The sequence below is a fragment of the Rhinoderma darwinii genome, chromosome 9, assembly GCF_050947455.1.
Source record: "Rhinoderma darwinii isolate aRhiDar2 chromosome 9, aRhiDar2.hap1, whole genome shotgun sequence".
Classification (NCBI taxonomy): Eukaryota; Metazoa; Chordata; class Amphibia; order Anura; family Rhinodermatidae; genus Rhinoderma; species Rhinoderma darwinii.
The window spans coordinates 106,136,701-106,154,062 of NC_134695.1; positions in this window are offsets into that span (position 1 = coordinate 106,136,701).

A 17,362-nucleotide genomic window follows, 5' to 3' on the forward strand; every position below is an offset into this window, starting at 1 on the left:
CGAAATAGCGCCTCAACATGCCATTACGGCTGAAATTACGGTGCTGTTTTCTTCTGAAAACAGCACCGTAATTTCAGCCGTAACGGACGCTGCCGTGTGAACATACCCTTAGGCTTTGTTCACATCTGCGTCGGGGCTCTGTTCATGGGTTCCGTCGGTGCTTTCCGTCAGGGGAACCCATGAACGGAATCCAAACTGAAACAAACGGAAACGTTGTGCAAGGGGTTTCATCGTTTTGAGGGAATGAATAGCGCAGTCGACTATGGTATTGATTCTGTCAAAACGTCTGAACCCTTGCACAACGGGGACAAACGGAAACCTATGGTCTCCGTTTGTTTCAGTTTGGATTCCGTTCATGGGTTCTGCTGATTGAAAGCTCCGACAGAACCCATGAACAGAGTCCCGGCGCAGATGTGAACGCCCTCTTCTCTTAGGGTATGTGCACACACACTAATTACGTCCGTAATTGACGGACGTATTTCGGCCACAAGTACCGGACCGAACACAGTGCAGGGAGCCGGGCTCCTAGCATCATACTTATGTACGATGCTAGGAGTCCCTGCCTCGCTGCAGGACAACTGTCCCGTACTGTAATCATGTTTTCAGTACGTATTTCGACCGCAAGTCCCGGACCGAACACAGTGCAGGGAGCCGGGCTCCTAGCATGATAGTTATGTACGACGCTAGGAGTCCCTGCCTCGCTGCGGGACAACTGTCCCGTACTGTAATCATGTTTTCAGTACGGGACAGTAGTTCCACGGAGAAGCAGGGACTCCTAGCGTCGTACATAACTATGGTGCTAGGAGCCCGGCTCCCTGCACTGTTTTCGGTCCGGTACTTGCGGCCGAAATACGTCCATCAATTACGGCCGTAATGACCTCGTGTGAACATACCCTTACAATGGGCTGTCAGGTTTTTAATTTTTTCGTTTGCAGATTAGCGCAGTAGAATATACAATTCTGCTGGTCAGGGGAGACCTGATGGAACCATGACCCCAGTGTGACTAGTGCCTTATGTTATTATATATGTAGTGAAGAACTTATGACTGAAGGATAGATTATCTAATAGCAATTATTCTTCAGACTAAAAATTGATAAAATTTGCAAGTGCAAAATTCAGGCAGCACCCAAATGAGCTCAGATGGCTACCTAGCAGAGGTGACCACACTGTATCTTTTAGGCTAGTGCTACATGGCAACTTTAGCCATGACATAGGTCGCACGACCAAAGATTGCTGTGTCGCGCTGCTTGCATCACGGGTAAGGGTATGTTCACACGGCTTAGCAAAATACGTCTGAAAATACGGAGCTGTTTTCAGGCGAAAACAGCTCCTGATTTTCAGACGTTTTTGTAGCAACTCGCGTTTTTGCGGCGTATTTTACGGACGTCATTGGAGCTGTTTTTCAATGGAGTCAATGAAAAACGGCTCTAAAAACGTCCCAAGAAGTGACATTCACTTTTTTCGCGGGCGTCTTTTTATGCAAAGTATTTTGACAGCGACGCGTAACATAACACCTCGTGGGAACAAAACACCGTAAAACCCATTGAAAGCTATGGGCAGATGTTTGTAGACGTAATGGAGCTGTTTTTTCAGGGGTAATTTGAGGCATAAAACGCCCAAATTACGTGTGAAAACAGTGCGTGTGAACATGCCCTAAATGTGAATGTGGTTGCTTTGCAGCATGCAAATTGCTGCGAACGTGACACTACAGTTATATGGAATCCAAACCAGCTGGACTTCTTCCAACTGTCATGTTGCGGTCGCAGCAATTTGCAGGTCGCACAGCGACCACATTCACTTTTATTGCCTGTGTCGCGTCCAGAGTCGCCGTGTAGCGCTCGCCTAAGAGCTGTGGTCACCTTTCATGCAGCCAACAGTTGTTTCGGCCATTTACTTTTACAAAGGTAGCTGCAGGTCAACTATTCTTTTCAATGCATTTGATAAATATGCCCCAATGTCTCTCTCAACAAGTACGACATAGACTAAACATGAGAGTAATAGCACTCCATATTTATTGATGGTTATCGAACACAACAGTATCACAGCATTCCAAATCACTTCTAAGGGGTGGATGAGAAAGTTTCATAATTTAGATCCCATGAAAGTCGCAATATTTGACAGGCTAGGGCTACACGGCAACTTTGGTCGCAACACAGGTCGCACAGCCGAAGATCGCTTATTGTGCTGCCTGCATTTCAGGTAATGAAAGTAAGGGTATGTTCACACTGCTTATTTACGGACGTAATTCGGGCATTTTACGCGTGGAATTACGCCCGAAAATACGGCTTGAAAGCGTTGACAAACGTCTGCCCATTGAAAGCAATGGGTTTTACGTTGGTCTGTTCCCACGAGGCGTATATTTACGCGTCGCTGTCAAAAGACGGCGCGTAAATAGACGCCCGCGTCAAAGAAGTGCCTTGTCACTTCTTCAGACGTAAATGGAACCGTTTTCCATTGACTCCATGGAAAAACAGCTCCATTTACGTCCGTAATGGACGCAGCGAAATAGCCCCTCAACATGCCATGACGGCTGAAATGACGGAGCTGTTTTCTCCTGAAAACAGCCCTGTAATTTCAGCCATTACGGACGCTGCCGTGTGAACATACCCTAAGGGTATGTTCACACGCGGTCATTACGTCCGTAATTGACGGACGTATTTCGGCCGCAAGTACCGGACCGAACACAGTGCAGGGAGCCGGGCTCCTAGCATCATACTTATGTACGACGCTAGGAGTCCCTGCCTCGCTGCCGGACAACTGTCCCGTAATGTAATCATGTTTTCAGTACGGGACAGTTGTCCGGCAGCGAGGCAGGGACTCCTATCGTCGTACATAACTATGATAAAATCGTCACATTGTATTTATTTGTGTTACGATTAGCAGCAGGACTGTTGCTAATCAATGATTTCTGTTATCTCTGTGTTTGGGCGTTGCTAGACAATGCTTTTAAGTCTGGATTTGGTCATAATTTAGCTTTTCATGGTTAATTAGTGCAGAGTACTTTTCTGGGGCCTATATATACTTCAGGCTTGGATTTCTCAGGTGCTGGTTATACTGTTTCTGGCATGTGCTAAACTCTTTCAAGATTCTTGTTGGTGGCTTTGGTCTTGTCTATGTTTTTGTTTATACTGTGGGATCTCTTGGTCCTCTAAGAGATCTAGTTTTTGTATAGTGGTTTTATGTGTATCCTGGGAACAGTAGTTCCACTGATTTTGTTTGCCTTTCCTGTGTGTTTGGTCTGCTGCCAAGCTGTTGTCTTACCCTGCTGTGTGATAGTATTCGGATAGGGTCAGTGAGTTCTGTAAATTCTTGCCCACCATCTATTCATTTGTTAACTGCTTGCATGCTTTTCATCTGCCATTCACGACATTTATGCATCGTCTCCATCTTTTACTACCTTCAGTGTTCGGTTCCACTCATCCACTGGTGAGTTACTTGTGCCTTTTTTTCTCCGTCAGTGTTTATGCATGCTTTACCCATGTGATCGCGATTGTTTGGTATTACGGTCTTTAGTACTATTTGTGCAATATATGTGTCACGTACTCCCTTCCTGCGGCTCCCTCGGTCTCCAGGACATTGAGAGTTACTCGCTCGGGCGTCGCCCGTCCTGGCAGACTGAGGCAGTCTGCAGCCAATAGAAGCTGAGGAGCGTCAGGCCAATCAAGGCCTGGCTAATGTTCCTGAGCTCCCGTCCTCTCCTTATTTAGTTCAGCCTGGGCCAGTAGGCCTTTGCCTGTAATGCGTTTTACTCCGAATGCATTTTACTCCTTTGTTACCCCTGACCCCGTCTTGACTCCTGACTTTTCTTTGCCTTCTGACTTTTGTTTGTTTTGCCGCACTCTCCTGGTTTGACCCTTCCTGCCTGACTCCGTCTTTTGCGCACGGACTTGTCCATGGGGCAATTGCCCTGCCTCTCCCTTCGTGTACTTCCCAGGTGACCCTTTGTTGTTTCGTACTGTCTCTGTCTTATCTGTTTGTCAGTTGCACTTGTACAAGTATATGGTATGCCGCCCAGTTGTGCGCCGTCGTTTAGGTCGGGTCGTACAAGTACGTAGGGACAGAGGTTTGCGAAGAACAGGGTCCTCACTGTTACCCGTGTATTTGTTCATGACAGAATTACAGGCCCTTTACCTGCTCTTCCCTGTTGTCTGGCTTTTGTTTGCCATGGACCTCTGGGTAGTGTTAACAGAGCAAATGCAAGGTCTCACCCCATTGGTTCAGGATCTGGCCCAGAGAGTCTACCAGCAGGAGCATGCCCCTCAGGTGGCCGCCTCTGTGTTACCCGTGGCAGCCTACCCTCCCGCACCTGTGCTGGAACCCCAAATCCAGTTAACCGATCGTTTCTCTGGCGATCTAATTTTTTTTACATCTTATCGTGAGAGCTGCATGCTTTATTTTTAGTTACGGCCCCATTCTTCTGGCTCTGAGTCTCAACGTGTGGGGCTCATCATATCCCGTCTGCTAGGGGACCCCCAGGATTAGGCATTTTCCTTATCTCCCACTAGTCCCCAATGCTCCTCTGTCAACGCTTTCTTTTCCGCCCTGGGACATCTCTATGACGAACCCGACAGGACAGCGTTTGCTGAAACTCAGTTACGGGGACTTTGTCAGGGTAAGAGGCCGGTAGAGGAGTACTGCTCTGAGTTTAGGAAGTGGTCAGGGGAATCTACCTGGGGTGACTCAGCCCTGAAGTACCACTTCAGGCTAGGACTGACTGACGCCCTGAAAGACCTGCTAGTAGGTTACCCTCCCCCGACTCCCTAGATCAGCTCATGAATCTGGCTGTCCGTTTCGACCGACGCATCTGGGAGCGTCGGCAGGAACGGTCCGTTCCTCCTACTCCAGTCGCTCCTCCTAGTTCTCGAGCTGTCCTAGTGCCATCTTCTTCAGCTGACTGCCAGGAGGAACAGATGGAGCTAGGGATCACAGGAGATCTGAAAGTTCGCAGGGAGTTCTGCCGCAAACATGCCTTATGCTTCTACTGTGGAGACGCGGACCATCTACTCAGCGCCAGTCCCAAACACAAAAAAGAAGACTCCGGAAAACTTCTGCGACTAAGTGGTCATCGGGGAGGTCACTTTTGCACACAGGTATTTCCCGTTCATTTTAATAAGGTCTTGTTGCCAGCCCAGGTATCATTTTTGGGCAAGACTGGGATAGGTTCTGCGTTTGTGGACTCTGGGTCCGTTGCCAATTTTATTTCCCACAGTTTTGCTTTGTCGATTGGTTTACCCCTTATTGATTTGTCTGTTCCTATTACCCTGGTAGTGGTAGACTCCTCCCCTTTGGCTTGCGGACACGTTTTCCAGTCTACCCCTGTGTTTTGTTTAACCCCTTAAGGACGCAGGCGTGTTTTGGCCTTAAGGCTCAGAGCCCATTTTTCAAATCTGACATATTTCACTTTATGTGGTAATAACGTCGGAATGCATAAACCTATCCAAGCGATTCTGAGATTGTTTTCTCGTGACACATTGGGTTTCATGTTCGTGGTAAAATTTGGTCGATATATTCAGCGTTTATTGGTGAAAAATTGTAAAATGTAGAGAAAATTTTGAAAAAATAGCATTTTTCAGAATTTAAATGCATCTGCTTGTAAAACAGACGGATATACCACCCAAAATAGTTACTAGTTCACATTTCCCATATGTCTACTTTAGATTGGCATCGTTTTTTGAGCATTCTTTTATTTATTTTTTGACGTTACAAGGCTTAGAACATAAACAGCAATTTCTCATATTTTTAAGAAAATTTCAAAAGCCTTTTTTTTTAAGGTACCTGTTCAGTTCTGAAGTGGCTTTGACGGGCCTATGTATTAGAAACCCTGATAAAACACCCCATTTTAAAAACTAGACCCCTCAAAGTATTCAAAACAGGATTTAGAAAGTTTTTTTAACCCTTCAGGCATTTCACAAGAATTAAAGCAAAGTGGAGGTGACATTTGCAAATTTCATTTTTCTTGATGAATTTCAATTTTATTACATTTTATTTCACCCTGACGAAGCATCAGCGAAGCGCGCGTCGGGTGCAGCAGTGGTCCCCCCTCATTCCGGTCCTGATCTCCCGGCTAGCGTTGTACTTTGTAGGTATAGGCACACTGCCGTTTGGGTGATACATATGTCTGTGATTGCAATTATATCTTTCTTACCTCATTATACCAATCTGTGCAAAATGTACCATACCTGATACTTGTTTTAAACTTATGATTCAAGCACTTTTTCCTGGGCGATCTTTTGACCGGTTTTCCACCTGGGGGGCCATGCTGCTTTTATGTTCTGATTCCATCTTTGTATGAGGGCTCATTTTATCATGTCTAGTTTTGTCTATGTGGTTTTTCTGTGTCTAAATTGACTTTAATAAAGGCTTTGTTACTTTTTCTATTATTTGGTCGTGACTTGTTTCTCTTTCTGGTTTATTACATTTTTTTTCTGTAACACAGAAGGTTTTACCAGAGAAATACTACTAAATATGTATTGTCCGGATTCTGCAGTTTTTAGAAATGTCCCACATGTGGCTCTACTGCGCTCGTGGAATAAAACACAAGCCCCAGAAGCAAAGAAGGACCTAGTGCATTTTGAGGCCTCTTTTTTATTAGAATATATTTTAGGCAGCATGCCAGGTTTGAAGAGGTGTTGAGGTGCCAAAACAGTAGGAATCCCCAAATAGTGACCCCATTTTGGAAACTGCACCCCTCAAGGAATTCATCTATGGTAGTTGTTACCATTTTGACCGCACAGTTTTTTCACAGCACCTATGTAAAGGATCTGCCAGGCACAGCTTCGGGGTTAACTCCCAGAACTAATCAGTCAGCACCTGAGAATACATCCCTGAGACTGACTCCTGCTTCCACCATTCAGGCTGGCAGGCTTAGGAGTGGGAGAACCTATCGTAACCTGGGAAGACTCAGCTAGCTCCCGCCCTCGGTCTATTTAAGCCTGCACTTCCTGTCCCTCGGTGCTTGTGATTCTTTCCTTGTGGTTTCCTGGCCCAGCTACAGCTCCTGCTATTTTTGATCCTGCTCCATACAGACCCTGGCTTACCGACTACTCTTCTGCTTTTCGTTTTGTACCTCGCACACTCCTGGCTTGACTCGGCTCGTTCACCACTCTGGTTGCTCACGGTGTTGCCGTGGGCAACGGCCCCTTTTTCTTGCTTGTGTTCCTTTGTATGTTTGTCGTGTTTGTCGTGCACTTACTGAGCGCAGGGACCGCCGCCCAGTTGTACCCCGTCGCCTAGGGCGGTCGTTGCAAGTAGGCAGGGACAGAGTGGCGGGTAGATTAGGGCTCACTTGTCCGTCTCCCTACCCCCTGCCATTACATAATCACAAGCCCATACCTAGTCTACCCCTGGTCCCTGACACCACTATGGATCCCCGTGAGACCCTGGCTCAGCAAATGCAGGGTCTCTCCCTACAGGTCCAGGCCCTGGCTCAGAGGGTCAACCAGCCTGATGCTACCCTGGTAGTTCCCCTCACCGCACCTCTTGAACCCCACCTCAAGTTGCCCGACCGGTTCTCAGGGGACCGGAGGGCTTTTCTCTCCTTTCGGGAGAGTTGTAGGCTTTACTTTCGTTTAAAGCCTCATTCCTCAGGTTCTGAGAGCCAGCGGGTGGGTATAATTATGTCCCGGCTCCAGGAAGGGCCCCAAGAGTGGGCCTTCTCCTTGGCTCCTGACGCCCCTAAACTTTCCTCCGTTGATTGTTTCTTTTCTGCTCTCGGACTTATTTATGACGAGACTGACAGGACTGCCTTTGCCGAGAGTCAGCTGGTGACCTTACGTCAGGGTAAGAGACCTGTTGAGGAGTATTGCTCTGACTTTCGGAAGTGGTGCGTAGCTTCTCGGTGGAATGACCCTGCCTTAAGGTGCCAGTTTAGGTTGGGTCTGTCGAATGCCCTGAAAGACCTGCTAGTTAGCTATCCCTCTTCTGACTCCCTAGACCAGGTTATGGCTTTAGCGGTACGACTTGACCGACGTCTCAGGGAACGACAACGTGAACGTTTATGTGTTTCTCCTCCGACTCCCCCATGATGCCTCCCGAAGCTCCGTTGCTTCGTTCCTCCCTGAAAGATTCAGAGATACCTATGCAACTCGGGGCCTCCGTGTCCCCCCAACAACGTAGAGAATTCCGCAGGAAGAATGGTCTCTGCTTCTACTGTGGGGACGACAAGCATCAAATGAACAACTGTCCTAAGCGTAAGATTGCAGCCAGAGAACTTCCACGTCTAAGTGATCATCGGGGAGGTCACTTGGGCGCACAGGTATTTCCCGTAAATATGAAACGTACTAAGATCTTGCTTCCCTTTCAGGTCTCTTTTGGTGGTAGGTCTGCTACCGGCAGTGCCTTCGTGGATTCAGGGTCCTCTACTAATATCATGTCTGTGGAATTTGCTATGTCCCTTGCTATGCCTCTGATTGATTTGCCTAAACCTGTCCCGGTAGTGGGTATCGACTCAACTCCTCTTGCTAATGGTTATTTTACACAGCATACCCCTGTTTTTGAACTCCTTGTTGGCTCCATGCATTTGGAGCAATGCTCTGTACTGTTGATGCAGGGATTATCGTACGATTTGGTTCTAGGTCTTCCCTGGTTGCAGTTGCATAATCCCACGTTTGACTGGAATACTGGGGAGCTAACCAAATGGGGTAATGAATGTTGTACGTCATGTTTTTCTGTTAATTCTATTTCTCCCCCTAAGGAGGCGAATACGCTACCCGAGTTTGTTCAGGACTTCGCTGATGTTTTCTCTAGGGAGGCCTCCGAAGTGTTACCTCCTCATAGAGAATACGATTGCGCTATCGAATTGGTACCAGGAGCTAAGCTTCCTAAGGGTAGGATATTTAATCTTTCTTGTCCCGAACGTGAAGCTATGAGAGTGTATATCCAGGAATCCCTGGCCAAGGGTTACATTCGTCCCTCTTCTTCTCCGGTAGGTGCTGGCTTCTTCTTCGTGGGGAAGAAGGATGGTGGTCTTAGGCCATGCATTGACTACCGTAGCCTGAATAAGGTCACGGTAAGGAACCAGTATCCCCTTCCTTTGATTCCTGATCTCTTTAATCAGGTTCAGGGGGCCCAATGGTTTTCTAAATTGGATCTACGGGGGGCGTATAACCTTATTCGCATCAAAGAGGGGGATGAGTGGAAGACTGCGTTTAACACGCCCGAAGGCCATTTCGAATACCTCGTCATGCCCTTTGGGTTGTGTAATGCCCCTGCGGTCTTCCAGAATTTCATAAATGAGATTTTGAGAAATTACCTGGGGGTTTTTATGGTAGTGTACCTTGATGACATACTGGTGTTTTCCAAGGACTGGTCCTCCCACATTGAGCATGTCAGGAAGGTGCTCCAGGTCCTTCGGGAAAACAAACTGTTTGCCAAAACCGAAAAATGTGTGTTTGGGGTACAGGAGATTCCATTTTTGGGTCAAATCCTCACTCCTCATGAATTCCGCATGGACCCCGCCAAGGTTCAGGCTGTGGCGGAATGGGTCCAACCTGCCTCCCTGAAGGCGTTACAGTGTTTTTTGGGGTTCGCTAATTATTACAGGAGATTTATTGCTAACTTCTCGGTCATCGCTAAGCCCCTTACGGACCTCACTCGCAAAGGTGCTGATCTCCTCCACTGGCCTCCTGAGGCTGTCCAGGCTTTTGAGGTCCTTAAGAAGTGCTTTGTCTCGGCCCCGGTGCTGGTTCAGCCCAACCAAATGGAGCCAAATGGAGCCAATTATCGTGGAAGTTGACGCATCTGAGGTGGGAGTAGGGGCTGTCTTGTCCCAGGGTACCAGGTCCCTCACCCATCTCCGCCCCTGAAAGTAACTATGATATTGGCAACCGCGAACTCTTAGCCATTAAATGGGCATTTGAAGAGTGGCGCCACTTCCTGGAGGGGGCTAGGCACCAGGTAACGGTCCTTACCGACCACAAGAATCTGGTTTTCCTAGAATCTGCCCGGAGGCTAAACCCGAGACAAGCTCGATGGGCGTTATTTTTTACCAGATTAAATTTTTTGGTTACCTATAGGGCTGGGTCTAAAAATATTAAGGCTGATGCACTGTCGCGTAGCTTCATGGCCAGCCCTCCTTCGGAGGAAGATCCTGCTTGTATTTTGCCTCCAGGTATAATCATTTCCTCGATCGATTCTGATTTAGTCTCTGATATTGCTGCTGATCAAGGTGCAGCTCCCGGGAACCTTCCTGAGAACAAGTTGTTTGTTCCCCTGCAATTCCGGCTAAGGGTACTTAGGGAAAATCATGACTCCGCACTATCTGGCCATCCAGGCATCCTGGGTACCAAACACCTCATTACCAGAAATTATTGGTGGCCTGGGTTGCCTAAAGACGTTAAGGCCTACGTCGCCGCTTGTGAGGTTTGTGCTAGGTCCAAGACTCCCAGGTCCCGACCAGCGGGCTTACTGCGTTCGTTGCCCATTCCCCAGAGACCTTGGACACATATCTCCATGGATTTTATCACCGATTTGCCTCCATCCCAAGGCAAGTCGGTGGTGTGGGTGGTGGTGGACCGCTTCAGTAAGATGTGCCACTTTGTGCCCCTCAAGAAACTACCCAACGCCAAAACGTTGGCTACCTTGTTTGTCAAACACATCCTGCGTCTCCATGGGGTCCCTGTCAATATTGTTTCGGACAGAGGGGTACAATTTGTTTCATTGTTTTGGAGAGCCTTCTGTATGAAGTTGGGGATTGATCTGTCCTTCTCCTCTGCCTTCCATCCTGAAACCAATGGCCAAACGGAGAGGACTAATCAATCTCTAGAACAATACTTAAGGTGTTTTGTCTCTGACTGTCAATTTGATTGGGTCTCTTTCATTCCCCTCGCCGAATTTTCCCTTAATAACCGGGTCAGTAACTCGTCAGGGGTCTCTCCTTTTTTTTGTAATTTTGGGTTTAATCCACGGTTCTCCTCCGTTTCACCTGGTAGTTCCAACAATCCCGAGGTAGAGGTCGTTCATCGGGAACTGTGCACAGTCTGGGCCCAGGTTCAGAAAAACCTAGAGGTGTCCCAGAGCGTACAAAAAACTCAGGCTGATAAAAAACGTTCTGCTAACCCCCTGTTTATGGTCGGGGATCTGGTGTGGTTGTCGTCTCGGAACTTGCGTCTCAAGGTTCCGTCCAAGAAGTTTGCTCCCCGGTTTATTGGGCCGTATAAGGTCATTGAGGTCCTCAATCCTGTCTCCTTCCGGCTGGAGTTACCCCCGTCTTTTCGGATACACAACGTGTTTCATGCCTCCCTCCTCAAACGCTGCTCCTCGTCCTTGGCTCCCTCGAGGAGACCTCCTGTTCCCATCCTCACCACTGAGGGGGTGGAATTCGAGGTGGCCAGGATTGTGGACAGCAAGATGGTCCAAGGCTCCCTCCAGTACCTGGTCCATTGGAGAGGATACGGGCCCGAGGAGAGGACTTGGGTACCCGCCCGGGATGTTCACGCTGGGGTATTGGTCAGGAGGTTCCACCTGCGTTTCCCCAGTAAGCCAGGTCCACTTAGAAAGGGTCCGGTGGCCCCTCATAAAAGGGGGGGTACTGTAAAGGATCTGCCAGGCACAGCTTCGGGGTTAACTCCCAGAACTAATCAGTCAGCACCTGAGAATACATCCCTGAGACTGACTCCTGCTTCCACCATTCAGGCTGGCAGGCTTAGGAGTGGGAGAACCTATCGTAACCTGGCCAGACTCAGCTAGCTCCCGCCCTCGGTCTATTTAAGCCTGCACTTCCTGTCCCTCGATGCTTGTGATTCTTTCCTTGTGGTTTCCTGGCCCAGCTACAGCTCCTGCTATTTTTGATCCTGCTCCATACAGACCCTGGCTTACCGACTACTCTTCTGCTTTTCGTTTTGTACCTCGCACACTCCTGGCTTGACTCGGCTCGTTCACCACTCTGGTTGCTCACGGTGTTGCCGTGGGCAACGGCCCCTTTTTCTTGCTTGTGTTCCTTTGTATGTTTGTCGTGTTTGTCGTGCACTTACCGAGCGCAGGGACCGCCGCCCAGTTGTACCCCGTCGCCTAGGGCGGGTCGTTGCAAGTAGGCAGGGACAGAGTGGCGGGTAGATTAGGGCTCACTTGTCCGTCTCCCTACCCCCTGCCATTACAACCTATTTGAATTGTGCTGTGAAATGAAAAAAATTTTGTTGCCCAATTTGTCCTTAGTGCGGCAATACCCCATTTGTGGTGATAAACTGCCGTTTGGGCCCATGGGAGGCCTCAGAAGGAAAAGAGCGCCATGTGTTTGTTGGAGTCCAGATTTTGCTGGATTGGTTTTCGGGTGCCATGTCGCATTTGCAGAGTCCCAGAGGTATCAAAGCAATGGAAACCCACCAGAAGTGACCCCATTTTGGAAACTACACCCCTCAAGGAATTCATTTATGGGTGTTGTGACCAATTTGACCCCATAGTTTTTTCACAGAAATTATTTGAATTGGGCTGGGAATTAAAACAAAATTAATTTTTTACAATAATATGTAGTTTTGGCTGAAAATGTCTTATTTTCACAAGAAATAAAATACCCCATTCTGTTGCGCAATTTGTCCAGAGTGCAGCAATGCCCCATTTGTGGTGATAAACTGCCGTTTGGGCCCATGGGAGGGCTCAGAACGAAAGGACCACCATTTGGCCTACTGGGGATTTTCTGGTGCGAAGTCATGTATGCAGAAGCCCCTGAGGTACCAGTACAGTTGAAACCCGCAAGAAGTGACCCCGTTTTAAAAACGACACCCTTAAGGCATTCATCTAGAGGTGTAGTGAGCATTTTGACCGGAGACATACACCCCATAAACTGTAATGTGGGTTCTCACGGGTACGGCAATACCCTCAATGTGGCTGTTATCAGCTGCCTGGGCACACAGCAGGGCTCAGAAGGGAAAGATGAGGGGGATAAGCTGTGCGGAGTGCATCAGGGTAAGTAAAATTGGGGTAAATTATAAACCACGGGATGTATGATAAATTTTAAAACACTCTTTCATACAGAGCTCTTGTTTTTCGGGACACGTGTCACATTGATATATTGTGTCCTCCCTTATCCCCCTCTTATAGCAGACTTTGTACCTCTTTTGACTTTTTCCCTTCTTGCCAGTTTGGGGAACTTCTCCTGGAAAGTGTTGCCCTTGTACGATGCGTGTGGCCTCGCTTCCAGAAGTACTGGGTGCCCCCCTCCCCTTCCTGGTCCCTAAAGATTAGGTTCTAGATAACCACCTCTTGAAATTCCAGGAAAGTTCCCCTCTGGCCTGTACATCGACGTAGCATGTACACATTGTACAATGCCATCTGTATGATGTGCACGGCCAGCTTCTTATACCACACCGCATGGCGCTGTAGGGCTTCAGGACTTGATCTGACAAGTCCACCCCTCCCATCTACCTATTGTAGTCCAGGATGCAGTCTGGTTTGGTGGTCTCTGTACTGGTTCCTCGTACAGGTACATGGGTACTGGTGTGGCATCTCTCTTGTCTTGTACTTGACACACAATATGTTGCTGCTAGAATGTGCCCTGCTCTCACCCCTTCTTGTTTGCCCAAGCAGAGTCTTAGGGAGGCCTCTCAGATTTCTTTAGAATTGCCGCATGCCGCAGGACTTCTGGAAGCGAGGCAGTTGAAGAGTGGGATGCTGGTATAAAAATTATCCAGGTAAAGGTGGTAACCCTGGTCCAGCAGTGGGTGCACCAAATCCCACACAATTTTTGCATTAACTCCCAGTAAGGAGGGGGGGCATTATGGGGGTTGACTACTGTTTTCCTTCCCTTTATATAGCCTAAATTTGTAGGTATACCCTGATGCACTCACACAGCTTGTACATCTTCACGCCATTCCTTGCCTTCTTACCCGGCAGGTACTCGCGGAATTGAACCCTCCCTTTAAAATCTACCAAGGACTCATCAATAGAAATACACTTCTCGGGGGTGTATGCTTGGGAAAACCGGGCACTGAAATGGTCTAATAGGGGTCTCCGTTTATACAAACGGTCAAAACTGGGGTCATCTCGGGGTGGGCACGGCTCATTATCAGTATAATGTAAGAAGCAAAGTATTGCCTAATTTATTTATTTTTTTAGGTTCCAGTTCAGTTCTGAAGTTTATTTTGAGGGACCTATATATTAGAAACCCCTATGAAACACCCCATTTTAGAAACTAGACCCCTCAAAGTATTCACAACAGCATTTAGAAAGTTTATTAACCCTTTTGGGTGTTTCACAGGAATTTAAAGCAAAGTAGAAGTGAAATGTACATTTTTTCTTTGTCAGAAAATCCTCTTTATACCATTTTTTTTATAAAACAAAAGGTTTTTATCAGAGAAACGCAACTCAATACTTATTGCCCAGATTCTGCAGTTTTGAGAAATATCCCACATGTGGCCCTAGTGCGGTAATGGACTGAAGCACCGGCCTCAGAAGCAAAGGAGCACCTAGTGGATTTTGAGCCCTCCTTTTTTATTAGGCACCATGTCCGGTTTGAAGAGGTCTTGTGGTGCCAAAACAGTGGAAACCCCCCAAAAGTGACCCCATTTTGGAAACTAGACCCCTTGAGGAATTCATTGTAGTTTTCTTGGGGTGCATGTGGCTTTTTGATCAGTTTTTATTCTATTTTTAGGTGGCGTGGTGACTAAAAAACAGCAATCCTACTGTTGATTTTTTATTCTATTTTTTTTACAGCGTTCACCGTGCGCTATAAATGACATATTCACTTTATTCTGCGGGGCGATACGATTATGGCGATACCATATGTTTATAGTTTTTTTATGTCTTATGGCGTTTGCACAATAAAATACTTTTTGTAAAAAATCATTTACTTTTTGTGTTACCTTATTCTAAGAGCCATAACTTTTTTATTTTTCCATCAATAAAGCCGTGCCAGGACTTATTTTTTGCGTAACGAACTGTAGTTTCGATCAGTACCATTTTTAGGTACATGCGACTTTTTGATCTCTTTTTATTCCATTTTTTGGGAGGTGAAGTGACCAAACAATTGTGATTCTGGTACGGTTTATTATTATTTTCTTTTACGGCGTTCACCGCGCGGGATAAATAATGAAATAATTTTGTAGTTCAGGCCGTTACGGACGCGGCGATACCAATTATGTATAGTTTATTTGGTTGTTTATATATTTTTATTAATAATAAAGGACTGATAAGGGAAAAGGGGGGATTTTGACTTTTATTACTTTTAAAACTTTTTGTAAATATTTTATTTAAATTTTTGAGACATAGTAAGGAGGGGAGAGGGATAAGAGTACAGAAAGGAATGGATGGGGATCAGGGGTAACATAATAAGCAAATACAAAGAAACAAAATAACAATTAACAGTTGTCTCTGCTGTATTATATTAAAATCAGAAAGCTACATATATACATTCCATATAAAGTTACATGTACTTCAAGTTATACATATTTCGTTATTGGTACCAATTTAGTTTTGGTTTGGAAGTTTGTAATGTGATCTAACCCATCATGTTAGACAAAGCATCTGTGTTCTGGGTATCTATCCATCTATTCCAAGTCCTGTAATATTTATCTAGGTTTTGTTCAATTGACCATTTCGTTTTTTCTAATGACTGTACCGAACAGACCTCGGCAATCCATTCCGAGGTGGATGGCGTGTCTGTCTCCTTCCAGTGTCTAGCAATTATAAGTTTCGCTGCATTTAGTAGGTGGGGAATTAAGCAATTGTGGTTTATGATCCGGTAGGACATGTCCAGATTCAGGATTACTAATTCTAATGTCAAAGTGATATTGATATCTTCAACAGTATTTATGATTGTTTCTATTTTTTCCCAGAATGGCTTGATTAGATCACAGTTAAACCAGATGTGTGACAGATTCTCTGTTTCTTTTTTGCAGCGCCAGCATATTGGGCTTTGGTTGGGATCTATTCTATTCAGAAGCTCTGGCGTTTTGTACCAACGTGCTATTACTTTATAATTTAGCTCTTGTATTTTTGTAGAACTGGAAGTGGACTGAGAATTTTTTTAAATTCGGTCTCTGTTGTTTATTTTCTTATTTTTACACATCTTTTTTTAACTTTTTTTTAACTTTATTACTTTGTCCCACTAGGGGACTTGAGGGCAGGAGGCCCTGATTGCTATTCTAATACACTGCACTACATGCGTAGTGCAGTGTATTAGTGCTGTCAGCTACTCACTGACAGCAAGCATAGTGGGTCCTGACTTGGTCAGGACCCACTAGGCTTCCGTCGATGGCATAGCCGGTCGCCATTGTTTGGTGTCCGGTTGCCATAGTCACCATCGCCAGCCGCTATCGTGTAGCAGGCTGGCGATTGTAGCCTAAACCCTAAAAAGCCGTGATCGCTATTGAACACGGCTTTTAAGGGGTTAATCAGCGGGGACACAGCGATCGGTCCCCGCTGTAGGAGCTGCGGCAGCTGCTGTACGAGACAGCAGCTGTCACAGCTCCTGCATGTGTCGGGAGGACGGCCGAAATGGCCGTTACTCCCGTGACGTAATAGTCCGTCGCTGAGCGCTAATGATACACTTAGCACAACTGATTATTACGCCGCTGAGCGTTAAGGGGTTAAAGATTGGTTCAATTCACTGTGAGGAATGTACTATGTTTGTCCTTAAGGGGCTATCCACCAAGATTTTATTAGGTCTCCCCTGGTTGCGCAAGCATAACCCCATCTTTGATTGGGTGACGGGGAACTTGTTACTTGGGGTAAGAAGTGTTTGTCATCTTGTATGTCCACCTTAAGGGTCAATCTCGTTGAGGAGGGGAACACTGTTCTTGAATTTATTCAGGACACCAGTGACGTCTTTTCTAAAAAAGCCTCTGAAGAGTTACTTCCTGGTACCTGGTACCTGGAGCCAAGCTCCCCAAATGTAGAATCTTTAATCTATCTTGCCCTGAGCGTGAAGCGATGAGGGAGTCTATCCAGGGGAGCCTGGCTAAGGGGTACATCTGCCCCTCCTCATCACCTGTAGGTGCTGGTTTCTTCTTTGTGGGGAAGAAAGAAGGGGGGCTCCAACCCTGTATCGAATACCGTCAGCTTAACAATATCACTATAAAGAACAAACACCCACTTCCGCTCAACCCCGATCTCTTTAATCAGGTTCAGGGGGCCCAATGGTTCTCTAAGTTTGACCTGCGGGGGGCCTATAACCTGATTAGAGTTCGTAGGGGGGATTAGTGGAAGACTGCCGAGTACCTGGTGATGCCCTTCGGTCTATGTAATGCACCAGCTGTGTTCCAGACTTTCAAAAATTATATTTTTAGAGACTATCTGGGGCTCTTCTTGGTGGTATACAGTACTTGGATGACATTTTGGTATTTTCCAAAGACTGGGACTTGCACGTCAAACATGTCAGGACTGTCCTCCACATTCTCAGTGTGAATAATTTGTTCGCTAAAGTTGAAAAATG